The 17,013-nt window shown below is 52.0% G+C and overlaps 1 long non-coding RNA gene across 1 annotated transcript; it reads left to right on the forward strand.

Annotated features, from left to right (window-relative positions):
- Nucleotides 1–9,738: 9,738 nt before the first annotated feature.
- Nucleotides 9,739–15,969, forward strand: LOC141938457 (uncharacterized). The gene is made up of 2 exons (XR_012627298.1): nucleotides 9,739–10,527; nucleotides 15,659–15,969. It is a non-coding gene; the product is annotated as an uncharacterized LOC141938457 (long non-coding RNA).
- The last annotated feature ends 1,044 nt before the right edge of the window (nucleotides 15,970–17,013 follow it).

A 17,013-nucleotide genomic window follows, 5' to 3' on the forward strand; every position in this document is an offset into this window, starting at 1 on the left:
TATGTCACAGTGGGCAGCAGGTCAGTGCTGGCCGTGTCACTATGGTGGCCATGTTACAGTGGGCAGCAGGTCAGTGGTGGCCATGTCACTGTGAGGTCATGTCACAGTGTGCAGCAGGTCAGTGGTGGCCATGTCACAGTGAGTAACAGGCCACTGGTTGCCATGTCACTGTGGGGGCTATGTCACAGTGGGCAGCAGGTCAGTGCTGGCCGTGTCACTATGGTGGCCATGTCACAGTGTGCAGCAGGTCAGTGGTGGCCATGTCACTATGGGGGCCATGTCACAGTGGGCAGCAGGTCAGTAGTGGCCACGTCACTGTGGGGCCATGTCACATTGTGCAGCAGGTCAGTGAAGGCCATGTCACAGTGAGCAACAGGCCACTTATTGCCATGTCACTGTGGGGGCTATGTCACAGTGGGCAGCAGGTCAGTGGTGGCCATGTCACTATGGGGGCCATGTCACAGTGGTCAGCGGGTCAGTAGTGGCCACGTCACTGTGGGGCCATGTCACAGTGGGCAGCAGTTCAGTGGTGGCCATGTCACTATGGGGGCCATGTCACAGTGGGCAGCAGGTCAGTGGTGGCCATGTCACTATGGCGACCATGTCATAGTGGGCAGCAGGTCAGTAGTGGCCATGTCACTATGGGGGCCATGTCACAGTGGGCAGCAGGTCAGTGGTGGCCATGTCACTATGGGGGCCATGTCACAGTGTGCAGCAGGTCAGTGCTGGCCATGTCACTATGGGGGCCATGTCACAGTGGGCAGCAGGTCAATGGTGGCCATGTCACTATGGGGGCTATGTCACATTGGGCAGCAGGTCAGTGGTGGCCATGTCACTGTGAGGTCATGTCACAGTGGGCAGCAGGTCAGTGGTGCCAATGTCACTATGGGGGCCATGTCACAGTGGGCAGCAGGTCAGTAGTGGCCACGTCACTGTGGGGCCATGTCACAGTGTGCAGCAGGTCAGTGATGGCCATGTCACAGTGAGTAACAGGCCACTGGTTGCCATGTCACTGTGGGGGCTATGTCACAGTGGGCAGCAGGTCAGTGCTGGCCGTGTCACTATGGTGGCCATGTTACAGTGGGCAGCAGGTCAGTGGTGGCCATGTCACTATGGGGGCTATGTCACAGTGTGCAGCAGGTCAGTGGTGGCCATGTCACTGTGAGGTCATGTCACAGTGTGCAGCAGGTCAGTGGTGGCCATGTCACAGTGAGTAACAGGCCACTGGTTGCCATGTCACTGTGGGGGCTATGTCACAGTGGGCAGCAGGTCAGTGCTGGCCGTGTCACTATGGTGGCCATGTCACAGTGGGCAGCAGGTCACTGGTGGCCATGTCACTATGGAGGCTATGTCACATTGGGCAGCAGGTCAGTGGTGGCCATGTCACTGTGAGGTCATGTCACAGTGTGCAGCAGGTCAGTGGTGGCCATGTCACTATGGGGGCCATGTCACAGTGGGCAGCAGATCAGTAGTGGCCACGTCACTGTGGGGCCATGTCACAGTGGGCAGCAGTTCAGTGGTGGACATGTCACTATGGGGGCCATGTCACAGTGGGCAGCAGGTCAGTAGTGGCCATGTCACTATGGCGACCATGTCACAGTGGGCAGCAGGTCAGTAGTGGCCATGTCACTATGGGGGCCATGTCACAGTGGGCAGCAGGTCAGTGGTGGCCATGTCACTATGGGGGCTATGTCACTGTGTGCAGCAGGTCAGTGCTGGCCATGTCACTATGAGGTCCATGTCACAGTGGGCAGCAGGTCAGTGGTGGCCATGTCACTGTGAGGTCATGTCACAGTGTGCAGCAGGTCAGTGGTGGCATTGTCACAGTGAGCAACAGGCCACTGGTTGCCATGTCAATACGGGGGCTATGTCACAGTGGGCAGCAGGTCAGTGGCGGCCATGTCACTGTGGGGGCCATGTCACAGTGGGCAACATGTCAGTGGTGGCCATGTCACTATGGGGGCCATGTCACAGTAGTCAGCAGGTCAGTAGTGGCCACGTCACTGTGGGGCCATGTCACAGTGTGCAACAGGTCAGTGATGGCAATGTCACAGTGAGCAACAGGCCACTGGTTGCCATGTCACTGTGGGGCCTATGTCACAGTGGGCAGCAGGTCAGTGGTGGCCATGTCACTATGGGGGCCGTGTCACAGTGGGCAGCAGGTCAGTGGTGCCCAAGTCACTGTGGGGCTATGTCACAGTGGTCAGCGGGTCAGTAGTGGCCATGTCACTGTTGGGGCCATGTCACAGTGGGCAGCAGGTCATTGGTTGCCATGTCACTATGGGGGCCATGTCACAGTGGGCAGCAGGTCAGTAGTGGCCACGTCACTGTGGGGCCATGTCACAGTGTGCAGCAGGTCAGTGATGGCCATGTCACAGTGAGCAACAGGCCACTGGTTGCCATGTCACTGTGGGGGCTATGTCACAGTGTGCAGCAGGTCAGTGCTGGCCATGTCACTATGGGGGCCATGTCACAGTGGGCAGCAGGTCAATGGTGGCATGTCACTATGGGGGCTATGTCACATTGGGCAGCAGGTCAGTGGTGGCCATGTCACTGTGAGGTCATGTCACAGTGGGCAGCAGGTCAGTGGCGGCCATGTCACTGTGGGGGCCATGTCACAGTGGGCAACATGTCAGTGGTGGCCATGTCACTATGGGGGCCATGTCACAGTGGGCAGCAGGTCAGTGATGGCCATGTCACAGTGAGCAACAGGCCACTGGTTGCCATGTCACTGTGGGGCCTATGTCACAGTGGGCAGCAGGTCAGTGGTGGCCATGTCACTATGGGGGCCATGTCACAGTGTGCAGCAGGTCAGTGATGGCCATGTCACAGTGAGCAACAGGCCACTGGTTGCCATGTCAATATGGGGGCTATGTCACAGTGGGCAGCAGGTCAGTGGCGGCCATGTCACTGTGGGGGCCATGTCACAGTAGGCAGCAGGTCAGTAGTGGCCACGTCACTGTGGGGCCATGTCACAGTGTGCAGCAGGTCAGTGATGGCCATGTCACAGTGAGCAACAGGCCACTGGTTGCCATGTCACTGTGGGGCATATGTCACAGTGGGCAGCAGGTCAGTGGTGGCCATGTCACTATGGGGGCCGTGTCACAGTGGGCAGCAGGTCAGTGGTGCCCAAGTCACTGTGGGGCTATGTCACAGTGGTCAGCGGGTCAGTAGTGGCCATGTCACTGTTGGGGCCATGTCACAGTGGGCAGCAGGTCATTGGTTGCCATGTCACTATGGGGGCCATGTCACAGTGGGCAGCAGGTCAGTGATGGCCATGTCACAGTGAGCAACAGGCCACTGGTTGCCATGTCACTGTGGGGGCAATGTCACAGTGGGCAGCAGGTCAATGGTGGCCATGTCACTATGGGGCCTATGTCACAGTGGGCAGCAGGTCAGTGGTGGCCATGTCACTATGGGGGCCATGTCACAGTGGGCAGCAGGTCAGTTCTGGCCATGTCACTATGGGGGCCATGTCACATTGGGCAGCAGGTCAGTGGTGGCCATGTCACTGTGAGGTCATGTCACAGTTTGCAGCAGGTCAGTGGTGGCCATGTCACAGTGAGCAACAGGCCACTGGTTGCCATGTCACTATGGGGGCCATGTCACAGTGGTCAGCGGGTCAGTAGTGGCCACGTCACTGTGGGGCCATGTCACAGTGTGCAGCAGGTCAGTGATGGCCATGTCACTATGGGGGCCATGTCACAGTGGGCAGCAGGTCAGTGGTGGCCATGTTACTATGGCGACCATGTCACAGTGTGCAGCAGGTCAGTGATGGCCATGTCACAGTGAGAAACAGGCCACTGGTTGCCATGTCTCTGTGGGGGCTATGTCACATTGGGCAGCAGGTCAGTGGTGGCCATGTCACTGTGAGGTCATGTCACAGTGTGCAGCAGGTCAGTGGTGGCATTGTCACAGTGAGCAACAGGCCACTGGTTACCATGTCACTGTGGGGGCTATGTCACAGTGGGCAGCAGGTCAGTGGTGGCCATGTCACTATGGCGGCCATGTCACAGTGGGCAGCAGGTCAGTGGTGGCCATGTCACTATGGGGGCCATGTCACAGTGGGCAGCAGGTCAGTGGTGCCCAAGTCACTGTGGCGCTATGTCACAGTGGTCAGCGGGTCAGTGCTGGCCATGTCACTATGGGGGCTATGTCACAGTGGGCAGCAGGTCAGTGGTGGCCATGTCACTATGGGGGCCATGTCACAGTGGGCAGCAGGTCAGTAGTGGCCACGTCACTGTGGGGCCATGTCACAGTGTGCAGCAGGTCAGTGATGGCCATGTCACATTGAGTAACAGGCCACTGGTTGCCATGTCACTGTGGGGGCTATGTCACATTGGGCAGCAGGTCAGTGGTGGCCATGTCACTGTGAGGTCATGTCACAGTGAGCAACAGGACACTGGTTGCCATGTCACTGTGGGGGCTATGTCACAGTGGGCAGCAGGTCCGTAATGTCCATGTCACTATGGGGGCCATGTCACAGTGGGCAGCAGGTCAGTAATGTCCATGTCACTATGGGCGCCATGTCACAGTGTGCAGCAGGTCAGTGGTTGCCATGTCACTATGGGGCCCATGTCACAGTGGGCAGCAGGTCAGTGATGGCCATGTCACAGTGAGTAACAGACCACTGGTTGCCATGTCACAGTGGGGGCTATGTCACAGTGGGCAGCAGGTCAGTGGTGGCCATGTCACTATGGGGGCCATGTCACAGTGGGCATCAGGTCAGTAGTGGCCACGTCACTGTGGGGCCATGTCACAGTGTGCAGCAGGTCAGTGATGGCCATGTCACAGTGAGCAACAGGCCACTTATTGCCATGTCACTGTGGGGGCTATATCACAGTGGGCAGCAGGTCAGTGGTGGCCATGTCACTATGGGGCCCATGTCACAGTGGGCAGCAGGTCAGTGGTGGCCATGTCACTATGGGGGCTATGTCACATTGGGCAGCAGGTCAGTGGTGCCCATGTCACTGTGAGGTCATGTCACAGTGTGCAGCAGGTCAGTGGTGGCCATGTCACAGTGAGGAACAGGCCACTGGTTGCCATGTCACTGTGGGGGCTATGTCACAGTGGGCAGCAGGTCAGTGCTGGCCATGTCACTATGGGGGCCATGTCACAGTGGGCAGCAGGTCATTGGTGCCATGTCACAGTGAGCAACAGGCCACTGGTTGCCATGTCACTGTGGGGGCTATGTCACAGTGGGCAGCAGGTCAGTGGTGGCCATGTCACTATGGGGGCCATCTCACAGTGGGCAGCAGGTCAGTGGTGGCCATGTCACTATGGGGGCCATGTCACAGTGGGCATCAGGTCAGTAGTGGCCACGTCACTGTGGGGCCATGTCACAGTGTGCAGCAGGTCAGTGATGGCCATGTCACAGTGAGCAACAGGCCACTTATTGCCATGTCACTGTGGGGGCTATATCACAGTGGGCAGCAGGTCAGTGGTGGCCATGTCACTATGGGGCCCATGTCACAGTGGGCAGCAGGTCAGTGGTGGCCATGTCACTATGGGGGCTATGTCACATTGGGCAGCAGGTCAGTGGTGCCCATGTCACTGTGAGGTCATGTCACAGTGTGCAGCAGGTCAGTGGTGGCCATGTCACAGTGAGGAACAGGCCACTGGTTGCCATGTCACTGTGGGGGCTATGTCACAGTGGGCAGCAGGTCAGTGCTGGCCATGTCACTATGGGGGCCATGTCACAGTGGGCAGCAGGTCAATGGTGGCCATGTCACTATGGGGGCCATGTCACATTGGGCAGCAGGTCAGTGGTGGCCATGTCACTGTGAGGTCATGTCACAGTGGGCAGCAGGTCCGTGGTGCCAATGTCACTATGGGGGCCATGTCACAGTGGGCAGCAGGTCAGTAGTGGCCACGTTACTGTGGGGCCATGTCACAGTGTGCAGCAGGTCAGTGATGGCCATGTCACAGTGAGCAACAGGCCACTGGTTGCCATGTCACTGTGGGGGCTATGTCACAGTGGGCAGCAGGTCAGTGCTGGCCGTGTCACTATGGTGGCCATGTTACAGTGGGCAGCAGGTCAGTGGTGGCCATGTCACTATGGGGGCTATGTCACAGTGTGCAGCAGGTCAGTGGTGGCCATGTCACTGTGAGGTCATGTCACAGTGTGCAGCAGGTCAGTGGTGGCCACGTCACAGTGAGTAACAGGCCACTGGTTGCCATGTCACTGTGGGGGCTATGTCACAGTGGGCAGCAGGTCAGTGCTGGCCGTGTCACTATGGTGGCCATGTCACAGTGGGCAGCAGGTCACTGGTGGCCATGTCACTATGGGGGCTATGTCACATTGGGCAGCAGGTCAGTGGTGGCCATGTCACTGTGAGGTCATGTCACAGTGTGCAGCAGGTCAGTGGTGGCCATGTCACAGTGAGCAACAGGCCACTTATTGCCATGTCACTGTGGGGGCTATGTCACAGTGGGCAGCAGGTCAGTGGTGGCCATGTCACTATGTGGGCCATGTCACAGTGTGCAGCATGTCAGTGGTGGCCATGTCACTATGGGGGCCATGTCACAGTGGGCAGCAGGTCAGTGGTGGCCATGTCACTATGGGGGCCATGTCACAGTGGGCAGCAGGTCAGTAGTGGCCACGTCACTGTGGGGCCATGTCACATTGTGCAGCAGGTCAGTGATGGCCATGTCACAGTGAGCAACAGGCCACTGCTTGCCATGTCACTGTGGGGGCTATGTCACAGTGGGCAGCAGGTCAGTGGTGGCCATGTCACTATGGTGGCCATCTCACAGTGGGCAGCAGGTCAGTGGTGGCCATGTCACAGTGAGAAACAGGCCACTGGTTGCCATGTCACTGTGGGGGCGAAGTCACAGTTGGCAGCAGGTCAGTTGTGGCCATGTCACTGTGAGGTCATGTCACAGTGTGCAGCAGTTCAGTGGTTACAATGTCACTATGGGGGCCATGTCACAGTGGGCAGCATGTCAGTAGTGGCCACGTCACTGTGGGGCCATGTCACAGTGTGCAGCAGGTCATTGGTGCCATGTCACAGTGAGTAACAGGCCACTGGTTGCCATGTCACTGTGGGGGCTATGTCACAGTGGGCAGCAGGTCAGTGGTGGCCATGTCACTATGGGGGCCATGTCACAGTGGGCATCAGGTCAGTAGTGGCCACGTCACTGTGGGGCCATGTCACAGTGTGCAGCAGGTCAGTGATGGCCATGTCACAGTGAGCAACAGGCCACTTATTGCCATGTCACTGTGGGGGCTATGTCACAGTGGGCAGCAGGTCAGTGGTGGCCATGTCACTATGTGGGCCATGTCACAGTGTGCAGCATGTCAGTGGTGGCCATGTCACTATGGGGGCCATGTCACAGTGGGCAGCAGGTCAGTGGTGGCCATGTCACTATGGGGGCTATGTCACATTGGGCAGCAGGTCAGTGGTGGCCATGTCACTGTGAGGTCATGTCACAGTGTGCAGCAGGTCAGTGGTGGCCATGTCACAGTGAGGAACAGGCCACTGTTTGCCATGTCACTGTGGGGGCTATGTCACAGTGGGCAGCAGGTCAGTGGTGGCCGTGTCACTATGGTGGCCATGTCACAGTGGGCAGCAGGTCAGTGCTGGCCATGTCACTATGGGGGCCATGTCACAGTGGGCAGCAGGTCATTGGTGCCATGTCACAGTGAGCAAGAGGCCACTGGTTGCCATGTCACTGTGGGGGCTATGTCACAGTCGGCAGCAGGTCAGTGGTGGCCATGTCACTATGGGGGCCATCTCACAGTGGGCAGCAGGTCAGTGGTGGCCATGTCACTATGGGGGCCATGTCACAGTGGGCAGCAGGTCAGTAGTGGCCACGTCACTGTGGGGCCATGTCACAGTGTGCAGCAGGTCAGTGATGGCCATGTCACAGTGAGCAACAGGCCACTGGTTGCCATGTCACTGTTGGGTCTATGTCACAGTGGGCAGCAGGTCAGTGGTGGCCATGTCACTATGGGGGCCATTTCACAGTGGGCAGCAGGTCAGTGGTGGCCATGTCACTGTGAGGTCATGTCACAGTGAGCAACAGGCCACTGGTTGCCATGTCACTGTGGGGGCTATGTCACAGTGGGCAGCAGGTCAGTGGTGGCCATGTCACTATGGGGACCATGTCACAGTGTGCAGCAGGTCAGTGGTGGCCATGTCACTATGGGGGCCATGTCACAGTGGGCAGCAGGTCAGTAGTGGCCACGTCACTGTGGGGCCATGTCACAGTGTGCAGGAGGTCAGTGATGGCCATGTCACAGTGAGCAACAGGCCACTGGTTGCCATGTCACTGTGGGGGTTATGTCACAGTGGGCAGCAGGTCAGTGGTGGCCATGTCACTATGGGGGCCATGTCACAGTGGGCAGCAGTTCAGTAGTGGCCACGTCACTGTGGGGCCATGTCACAGTGAGCAACAGTCCACTGGTTGCCATGTCACTGTTGGGTCTATGTCACAGTGGGCAGCAGGTCAGTGCTGGCCATGTCACTATGGGGGCCATGTCACAGTGGGCAGCAGGTCAATGGTGGCCATGTCACTATGGGGGCCATGTCACATTGGGCAGCAGGTCAGTGGTGGCCATGTCACTGTGAGGTTATGTCACAGTGGGCAGCAGGTCAGTGGTGCCAATGTCACTATGGGGGCCATGTCACATTGGGCAGCAGGTCAGTGGTGGCCATGTCACTGTGAGGTCATGTCACAGTGTGCAGCAGGTCAGTGGTGGCCATGTCACAGTGAGTAACAGGCCACTGGTTGCCATGTCACTGTGGGGGCTATGTCACAGTGGGCAGCAGGTCAGTGCTGGCCGTGTCACTATGGTGGCCATGTCACAGTGGGCAGCAGGTCACTGGTGGCCATGTCACTATGGGGGCTATGTCACATTGGGCAGCAGGTCAGTGGTGGCCATGTCACTGTGAGGTCATGTCACAGTGTGCAGCAGGTCAGTGGTGGCCATGTCACAGTGAGCAACAGGCCACTTATTGCCATGTCACTGTGGGGGCTATGTCACAGTGGGCAGCAGGTCAGTGGTGGCCATGTCACTATGTGGGCCATGTCACAGTGTGCAGCATGTCAGTGGTGGCCATGTCACTATGGGGGCCATGTCACAGTGGGCAGCAGGTCAGTGGTGGCCATGTCACTATGGGGGCCATGTCACAGTGGGCAGCAGGTCAGTAGTGGCCACGTCACTGTGGGGCCATGTCACATTGTGCAGCAGGTCAGTGATGGCCATGTCACAGTGAGCAACAGGCCACTGCTTGCCATGTCACTGTGGGGGCTATGTCACAGTGGGCAGCAGGTCAGTGGTGGCCATGTCACTATGGTGGCCATCTCACAGTGGGCAGCAGGTCAGTGGTGGCCATGTCACAGTGAGAAACAGGCCACTGGTTGCCATGTCACTGTGGGGGCTATGTCACAGTGGGCAGCAGGTCAGTGGTGCCCAAGTCACTGTGGGGCTATGTCACATTGGTCAGCGTATCAGTGGTGGCCATATCACTGTGGGGGACATGTCACATTGGGCAGCAGATCAGTAGTGGCCACGTCACTGTGAGGCCATGTCACAGTGTCCAGCAGCTCAGTGATGGCCATGTCACTCTGAGTAACAGGCCACTGGTGGCCATTTCACTGTGGGGGCTATGTCACAGTGGGCAGCAGATCATTTGTGGCCATGTCACTATGGTGGCCATGTCACAGTGGGCAGCAGGTCACTGGTGGCCATGTCACTATGGGGGCTATGTCACATTGGGCATCAGGTCAGTGCTGGCTGTGATAGACAGTAAACTGTTTGTTCATCAAATTCCACTGAAGATACTGGGAGCTCGTGACATGTTATTCCATAAACTATGTTGGCCTAAGCTTAATCTTAACTATTACACTGTGTAACGACTAACTGACTGTAAGTGCTTATCTAAGTTGAAATGCTGAAGCAAGGACTTCTACTAGGCAAAAGACTGAAAAGAGGGAGAAAGGGAAGAAGGACAAAGGGGAGAAGAAGAAAAAAAAAAGGGGGTAGTGTCTATATTCTGTAAGATATAAACAAAGACTTTGTGAGCCACTCTCAGGAAAGTAGGAAATACGAGAAGCTGGTGACGTGAGGAAGACCCGGATGGAGCGACCCCCTAGCTGCAAAGTGCGCAGACGCAGGATACACCTCTCAGAGAGACCCGATAACGGAAGGCGGAGGATATAAAAAAGACGGACCCTCGGGAAGTGAGTGCGCGCCGTTGGTGGAGCAGGGACTCCCCGGCCGCCCAGCGCTGTTTTGCTTATTGCCGCTTGCTAAAATAAATAATTGAAATCTAATTTGTCCTAACTTGCATCATTTTGGCAAGATAGTCTATAACAAAATTGGTGCCGTGACTCGGATAGAGGCAATCTGGTGGGAAGCCCCATACGGGGAGGCGCGCCCCGCTGAGTTCAGCGGCCCCGGCTGAGTGCTATCACATCACGCCCTCTACCGACGAACTCCAAAACTCGGCAACAAGCAAAAAAATACCGGTAACCCCGTAATCTTTGTGCACGAAGCCCCGGACGAAGACGCAGGGTTGCGTGAGTATAGGCCGGTTACCGTTCGGTTGGGGTTGGGTTTCCCGGAGCGTGGTGTGTGAGACGCCCAGCAGGGCGAAGCGAGTGCGGACCCCTCGGTAGTGCAGTTCCCATATCCCGCGAGGGACTGGGTCACGAAAAGGGGGAAGCGAATTGTGTGAGTGTGTGAAGGCGCTCCGGAAGATGGGACAGAAGAAAAGCAAGCCTTCTGATCCCATGGGTGATTTGGGACCCGAGGTGAGGTACCCCCAAATACCACCAGATAGCCCTTTAGGCTTGATGTTAAACCATTGGGAAGATTACCCCTCTAGGCGGGGTAAGGACAAAGCAAAAATGATTTATTATTGTATGGAAGTTTGGGGAGGGAAACAAATCAGAGGCGATCATCTCTATTGGCCTGTTTTTGGGTCCTTTGAAGAATGGGTCTGCCAAGCCCTAAACATTTATGTCAACTCAAGGGAACCCTTTAATTTAGAGGAGAGTGAATATGCACAGGTATGGATAGCATCAGATACCCGAATAAATCTATATCCTCTAAAAGAAAAAGTTAAGAAAAAGAAGGTACGTGATGAGGACGAACCTCCCACCTCTCCTCCTCCTTACATACCTCCACCCCCACCTCCGGCGCCTTCACCTCCTCCGACTGCGCCGGAGGACCCAGAGAATTCAGACTCCCCACCTGAATCCCCGAAAGAACCGAGACGAATAACCCGTAGTCAAACTAGAATGGGGTGGGGTGATAGTGGCTTGTACCCCCTAAGGGAGGTTGCGATGGGAGGACCCCAGCCTGGCATGGGATATGTGACTGTCCCTCTTAATTCAGGGGACGTCCGAGAATTTAAAAAAGAGATGGGGAATCTATTGGAGGATCCCTTAGGTGTGGCGGAGCGGGTGGATCAGTTTTTAGGACCAAACATCTATACCTGGGATGAAATACAAGCCATAATGGCTATACTATTCACTGTTGAAGAAAGGGATATGATCAGGAGAGCAGGAATGAGAATTTGGGATCAACAGCATCAGCAAGGTCCGGCAGCAGATGTAAAATGGCCTCTAAATCGACCTAATTGGAATAATCAAAATGAAATCGATAGAGGTCATATGCAAGACCTGAGGACGATTGTAATCCAGGGTATAAGAGAATCAGTCCCTAGAGGACAAAATATAAATAAAGCCTTTAGTGAACATCAGAAAAAGGATGAAACTCCTACTGAGTGGTTAGAGAGACTGAGGAAAAATCTTCAGCTTTACTCAGGACTAGACCCTAATACCCCAGTGGGACAGGCATTGTTAAAGACACAATTTGTGGCAAAAGCATGGATAGATATTAGAAAGAAGCTAGAAAAAATAGAAGATTGGCAGGATCGGGGGTTGGATGAATTACTGAGAGAAGCACAGAAAGTCTATGTCCGAAGGGAGGACGAGACTCAAAAGAAACATACCAGAATGATGGTAGCTGCGATAAGGGAAGGACAGAGAGTGAACAGTGCTGGGAGAAAACAAGAAGGTCAAAGAACAGGCTATAGATCAAAGGAACCGGAGAGAGAGAGAGAAAAAGGGAGTATTGTCTGCTTTTATTGCGGAAGAAAAGGTCACACAAAGAAGAGCTGCAGAAGGAGAATGATGGATGAGAGAATGTTTAAAGAAGATTAGGGGTGTCAGGGGCTCTATTTACTGGGGACCCGAGAATGAACTGAGCCCTTGATAAAGTTAAAAGTAGGTCCTCAGCAACAGGAGATAGAATTTTTAGTAGATTCAGGAGCGGAGAGATCTACTGTTCAATCATTGCCCCAAGGATGTAAGATTTCATCAGAAAAAGTACAAGTAGTTGGGGCGAAAGGAGAACCATTCGGAGTACCGGTAATTAAAGATGTACTCCTTGAAACAGATTCTAAAGTGGGGGTGGGATCCTTATTGTTAGTACCTGAGGCAGATTATAACCTACTGGGGAGAGATCTAATGATTGAATTAGGAATTAGTTTGGAAGTAACAGAACACAAACTTGAAATCAAACTATGCCCCCTACGGGTTGAAGATGAGACTAAAATCAACCCTGAAGTGTGGTACACTCCAGATACGGTGGGAAAACTGAATGTTGAACCTTTTATGGTAACCATCCGGGATCCTGAAGTACCGGTGAGGATTAAGCAATATCCCATACCTCTGGAGGGAAGGCAAGGATTAAAACCAGAAATTCAGAGATTAATAAAGCAGGGATTATTGGAACCCTGCATGTCCCCTTTTAATACTCCCATTTTACCTGTCAAGAAGGCAGATGGTGGGTATAGATTAGTCCATGACCTAAGGGAAATTAACAAAAGGACTGTAACTAGATTCCCTGTAGTAGCTAACCCACACACTCTCTTAAGTCAATTAGGCCCGAACGACCGGTGGTACAGTGTAATAGACTTGAAGGACGCTTTCTGGGCATGTCCCTTAAAAGAGGAGTGTAGAAACTATTTTGCTTTTGAGTGGGAGGACCCAGACACCCACAGGAAAACTCAACTCCGGTGGACAGTCCTACCCCAAGGTTTCACTGAATCCCCAAACCTGTTTGGGCAAGCTTTAGAACAAATTTTGCAGGATTACCAGATAGGAGATACCCTTACCCTAGTCCAGTATGTAGATGATCTTTTAATAGCAGGGGAGGATGAGGAAAGGGTTCGGGAAGAAAGCATCAAGTTGTTAAATTTCCTGAGCTTAAAGGGACTGAAAGTGTCAAAATCCAAATTGCAATTTGTTGAAAAGGAAGTTAAATACCTAGGGCATCGATTAAGTCAAGGAACTAAGAAATTGGATCCAGAAAGGGTGAAAGGGATACTTTCCCTACCAAGTCCAAAAACTAAAAAACAAGTCCGGCAGCTATTAGGGCTATTTGGATATTGTAAGCAGTGGATCGAAGGGTATAGTGGAAAGGTAAAGTTTTTATACACCAAAATAACTAAAAATGGATTATTAAAATGGACTCAGGAAGATGATCAACGGTTAAAAGAACTAAAAACTGAATTAGTAAATGCTCCTGTTCTGAGCTTGCCCGACCTAAAAAGACCATTTTTCTTATTTGTCAACACAGAGGAAGGAACTGCATTTGGAGTATTAGCCCAGGAATGGGCAGGAAAAAAGAAACCAGTAGCATATATCTCAAAATTACTGGACCCCGTAAGTCGGGGATGGCCTACGTGCCTACAAGTTGTGGTGGCAGCTGCTTTGTTAGTTGAGGAAGCGCATAAAATAACTTTTGGTAGTGAATTAAGGGTACTATCACCCCATAATATTAGAGGTGTGTTACAGCAAAAAGCAGAAAAATGGATAACCGATGCTAGACTGGTAAAATATGAGGCAATCCTCATTACGTCCCCCCACCTGACCCTTGAAACAACATCGTTACAAAATCCAGCCCAATTTTTGTATGGAGAACCTAGTCAAGATCTTTTTCATGATTGCCTCCGTAACATCGAGGAGCAGACTAAGATAAGACCAGATTTGGAAGAGGAGGAATTAGGGAAAGGAGAAAAATTATTTGTAGATGGATCCTCTCGAGTGGTAGAAGGAAAAAGAAAATCAGGGTATGCCATAATTGATGGAAAAACTTTTAAGGTGATAGAATCAGGACCCTTGAGTCCCAGCTGGTCAGCACAGGCATGTGAATTATATGCAGTATTAAAGGCTTTACAATTACTAAATGGAAAAGTGGGAACTATATACACCGATTCTAGATATGCCTTCGGAATAGTACATACCTTTGGGAAAATATGGGAAGAAAGAGGTTTAATCAATTCTCGGGGGAAGGACCTAGTACATCAGGAGTTAATATCACAAATTTTGCAAGCTATACGAGGGCCCAGCGAAATTGCGGTAGTACACGTAAAAGGACACCAGAGGGGGCTAAATCCTTTAGTACGGGGGAATAACCTTGCTGATCAAGAGGCAAAGAGAGCAGCGCTATCAGCACTGGACTTGGATGATCCGATAGAGGACAGAAAGCGGTGTGTTAATTGTGGAGATAATTACCTCCCCTGTTATGGTTGCTGGAAAGAATACGGAGTAGACGGTATAGAATGTGTATGTGAAAGACCAGGGTTTAAGTGGTGCTTTTTCCATGGAAAATCCTATGAACTTTTAAGTTTTACTGTTCAAGAACAAGCAAAATTAAATCAAATGGGGATTAAGCAGAAAGCTAATGGAAAATGGGAACTCCCAGACGGCCGAGAAGTTCTCCCAAAACCCATAGCTACCAAGATAATGCAGCAATTCCATAAAAACACTCATTGGGGAACTCAGGCATTAGTGGATCAATTTGCAACTAAATACATGTGCATTGGGATATATGATATAGCCAAACGAGTGATAGGAGAATGTCTCGTTTGTCAAAAAGTAAATAAACATCAAATAAGAAAACGAGTATATGGGGGGCGAGAATTGGCTCATAGACCTTTTGCAAGAATACAAATAGACTTTACTGAATTACCAAAGGTGGGGAGGTATAAATACCTATTAGTAATTATAGATCATTTAACTCAATTCGTAGAAGCCTTTCCCACAGCCCGAGCCACAGCTCACACAGTAACAAGGATATTACTTGAAGAAATTATACCTCGGTATGGAGCAATAGAAGCAATAGACTCAGATAGAGGGCCACACTTTGTATCCAGAGTAGCCAAAGAGACTTTGGCTGCCCTGGGTACACAGTGGCAATACCATACTCCGTGGCACCCGCAGAGCTCAGGGAAAGTTGAACGTATGAACGGAGAAATAAAAAAACAACTTACCAAACTAATGTTAGAAACCAAAATGTCATGGGTAAAGTGTCTCCCTTTAGCCTTGTTAAATATCAGAACTCAGCCCCGAACTGATGTAGGCATTTCTCCCTTTGAAATGCTGTATGGGATGCCTTATGATTTAGAAATGCCACCGGATCACCCCCAACTTGAAGAATTAAAGATAAAGTCCTACCTGATACAGCTAATGGCAAGGAGAAAACAACTACAGACTCGGGGGATGGTAGTACAAAGGCCTCCATTGGATGTGGCCATGCATCAGATCCAACCAGGAGATAAAGTACTAATCAAATCATGGAAAGAATCTTCTTTGACCCCCCGTTGGGAAGGACCCTATGTTGCTCTTATCACTACAGAAACTGCTGTTCGGACTGCTGAGAAGGGGTGGACACACGCAAGCCGAGTAAAGGGACCTATACAGGATCCGGCCTGGAAAGTGACCAGCCCTCCTGGGGATCTACGAGTCACCCTTCGGAGAACCTGAAAGAACTCTCTACACATTGTGAGATAAGAACCTACGAAGGACTCGATGAGTGAGACCCTGATATTTTTGTCCAATTGAAACTTATATTTGTTTTCCTTTTATATACATAAAGTGTAAAGTGTAATGTATGTAAAGAAGGCTGGGGGATTCATAATACACATGAAATAAATCTTCGGTCTAGTTGTAATCAGTGTTATTAACAAGAACGGAGATTAACTAATCAGGCCCTAAAACTGGAGATTCTAAAACTTGGTAGAAAATATTTACTAAAGGGATAAATCCTGAAAGAGAGTGCACTCACTCTAATTGGCCTACTCAATAGCACTCTCAGATCCTAAGGGTGATCTGTAGAAAGCACATCCCCTGGGTCCCCTGTCGTGAACCCGAGGTCAAAGATAAAAACTGGGAGACCTATGTGTCCCGGAGTAGAGGCAAACGTACCCCTGAAGAATACGGCTGCTGCCGAGAAGATGGAACACCCTGCTGCTCTAAGCAACAGAGTAGGCAGAGGAGGCAGAGACGTACCAAAGTGGGGAAAACCTTACTGCCCTACTCTGAAGAAAAAAGGACCTCTGAGGGAGAAGGGCCAGACGAGAGTGTCAGACACCCCGATACAAAAGAGATTAAGAAAAAATATGCAAATCTATAGAATCCCGTCAGCCTTCTATTGGAGCTATTGGATAGTCTGGCTAGGTGTATTAGCTACAATGAATACACTACCAGGATGGGCTAGAACGACTAACCAATCCCACCAACCTTTTGAACATACCCTAACTAATCAAATTATATGGCCTTGGACAGATGCTTATTATGGACATACAGGAAGTATGGATGCAGATTTGTATGGGACAGAGTTAGCAACTGCCATACTAAGCAATAACCTAACACTCCAAACATATAAATGGGAGAATTCATCCCATACCTGGACAGCTAAAAAAGGAGATGAGATACAGATAGGCTGCAGAGTATTCAATGTAAATGTGATAATAAGTCGGCACCCTTTAATTCAAACCGTCCGTCAGCCCCCTTTTACTCAAATCGTTATCAGAGACAAAACGGAATCTAAAATAGCTCAAACCCGTTGTGAGTCGGAAGCCTGTTGGTATGCATTTACTGCAACCCAACCGGTGTCCATAGTTTGTTTGGGAGGGACCAGGTCAGGAGATCAAGCTATATCTTTCCGATTTCCATTGAATATACAGGAGGAAACTACAACAACCACAACCC

The sequence above is a fragment of the Strix uralensis genome, unplaced genomic scaffold (genome assembly GCF_047716275.1).
Source record: "Strix uralensis isolate ZFMK-TIS-50842 unplaced genomic scaffold, bStrUra1 scaffold_37, whole genome shotgun sequence".
NCBI lineage: Eukaryota > Metazoa > Chordata > Aves > Strigiformes > Strigidae > Strix > Strix uralensis.